The 1,788-nt window shown below is 32.5% G+C and overlaps 1 non-coding gene across 1 annotated transcript; it reads right to left on the bottom strand.

The window, feature by feature from the left end:
- Positions 1 to 531: 531 nt before the first annotated feature.
- LOC122114802 lies at positions 532 to 638 on the bottom strand. The gene has a single exon (XR_006148650.1). It is a non-coding gene; the product is annotated as a U6 spliceosomal RNA (small nuclear RNA).
- Positions 639 to 1,788: the final 1,150 nt, after the last annotated feature.

Consider the following 1,788-nt stretch of genomic DNA (forward strand, 5'->3'; position numbering starts at 1 on the left):
ACTTGTCTGATTCATTTCCTGTAATATCATCTTATCTGATATGCACATAGCTTATGATCTATTCTTATCCTAGACATATATTATCTGTTGAAAATAAGGGAAACCATGGGACCTATGTTTCTTTGGATTTGGCTTACTTCATTTAATAATTTTTTTTCCAAGTCTTTCCAATTCTTAACAAATTGGGCGATGTCATTCTTTCTGATGGAGGCATAGAATTTCATTGTGTATATATACCACATGTTCATGATCCATTCATCTTCTTTGGGCCATCGAGGTGGGCTCCATATCTTAGCTATTGTAAATAATGCTACAGTAAACATAGTTGTTCTGGTAGTTTTAGTATGGTCTTCTTTGTGATCATTTGGGTAAATCCCCAAAAGTGTGATTGCTGGGTCATAGGGGAGCTTTATATGGAGTCTTTTGATGAGCCCCCATACTGCTTTCCACAGTGGTTGAAAAGTTAACACTCTCACCAAGAATCAAGTAAGGTTCCCTTGTGGCCACAACATCTCCAGAATCTTTAGTTGTAAAAATATGGAATGATTCAAGAATTTGCATGTCAACCTTGCGTAGGGGCCATGTTAATCTTCTCTGTATTGTTCCAATTTTAGTGTATGTGCTGCTGAATTGAGCGCAGAGCATTTTTTATATATAAAGTGTAATTGATTTTCTTAAACTAGACAATTCAAAGAAAAGTAAGTTTTGAAGAATTCTCGTGAAATTTTATAACCATGTACCACTTACATAAGCACACATTTAAAAATAGTCAAAATTGACATGTCAAAAACAAAATAACCCCAGATATTGTTGTTCAAGAGATGTGTAGGATCGGGGGGGGGGTATTGGGTAGGGGGGTGGAGGAATGATGGGAAGGGATGGGAAGGGTAAACAAAGGAGGAGGCTGCAATGCTTGATAAGAAATGTACTCATTATCTTGCCCATGTAATTGTAACCCCTCTGTACAGTATGTTCACAAAAAATAAAAATAAAAAAAATGAGATGTGTAGGAGGATGAATTCAATTATTCTGTACAAGGCACCTTTCATAATGAACACTGCGGCAAGTGTTAGGGTTTGTTAAAAGTTTTAATGTTTTAAATATATTTAATTTTGTGTATTTGCTTATATAAGCCAAAATTAGGACTGTTTGTCAGGTCATACAACTTTTCTATAAATATTTAAGATTTATGGTAGCAGACATATGCTACTAAAAAGTACATTTCAGAGTTTATAGAAACATTACTAATGATATGTTGCAAAGTCTTAGTGTAAAGAAGCAGAGTGAAGAGTTAAGACTTTGTTAACTGCACAGTTTCTCTTAAAACTTTAGGGCTTCCTTACTTTATATGTTAGTGAGGAACAAATGATGATATAAGCCATATACAAGTGATGAGGTGAGTCATAAAAAGCAATCTTAGTCGGTAACTTTAAAGACTAAACATAGCCTATAAAACTTTGTTGAACATCATAATCTTATTCAGTGTTAAATGTACAGGAATGTGAGAATAGTAAAATTAAATATGTAAGTACACTTCAAATACTGAAAACACTGGTAATTCTTTGATATTTTATTTTATTAATCATTAATATTTATTTATTGTGTTTCTTTATTTGTAGTATTCTTTCCCTTGTAATATAATAAAACTTTTTGTTATTCATCATCAGGAGGTACTTTGAGAAGTTTACTGGGATAGCCAAACCATTTTTTATAGTTGCATGTGAATTTACATAAAGCAAAATTAAGAACAAAATATTGATTAAAAAATTATCAATACCGTCAGAATCA

This window comes from Dipodomys spectabilis, unplaced genomic scaffold (genome assembly GCF_019054845.1).
Source record: "Dipodomys spectabilis isolate Male_0828 unplaced genomic scaffold, ASM1905484v1 ptg000110l, whole genome shotgun sequence".
Lineage (NCBI taxonomy): Eukaryota > Metazoa > Chordata > Mammalia > Rodentia > Heteromyidae > Dipodomys > Dipodomys spectabilis.